Here is a 493-nt window from a genome sequence, read left to right as displayed (position 1 = left end):
CACTCTTACCAGCCAACCTGGGAGCCTTGGGCTCTTCTGTGGCTGCTACCTGTCCGCCCTGGACGCTTGTGGGGACTGAGATCTCAGGTCAGAGGGCGGCACGCGGACACTCCCCCCACATTCGGAAACAGAGGCGAGTGCCCATGGAGACACGCACCGACAGGCACACTTGCACCCCGACAGACATGCTCGGGCTTATACGGAACCACAACCATAGACTGAGACACACCCGTGCAGCGCACCAACAAACACCCTGGCGAGCTCCGAAGCCGACAGGCGCAAAGTCACCCTGTCCAACACAGAGACAAACACAGAAGCACCGAGAAGCAGAAAGGCATGGGCACACACAGAAGTAAACAACACGCGAGCGCTCACTTGGAGGCGAGCAGAGCGCCCCATCCAGGTACTCCAAACCCCTCACCATGCACCCGGACCCCCACGCGGTCCCTCTCTCCTTCCCGCGCGCGCGCGCGCGCGCGCGCGCACACACACA

Source organism: Myotis davidii, unplaced genomic scaffold (genome assembly GCF_000327345.1).
Source record: "Myotis davidii unplaced genomic scaffold, ASM32734v1 scaffold18, whole genome shotgun sequence".
Classification (NCBI taxonomy): domain Eukaryota; kingdom Metazoa; phylum Chordata; class Mammalia; order Chiroptera; family Vespertilionidae; genus Myotis; species Myotis davidii.
Note: the sequence above shows the minus strand (reverse complement) of the source record.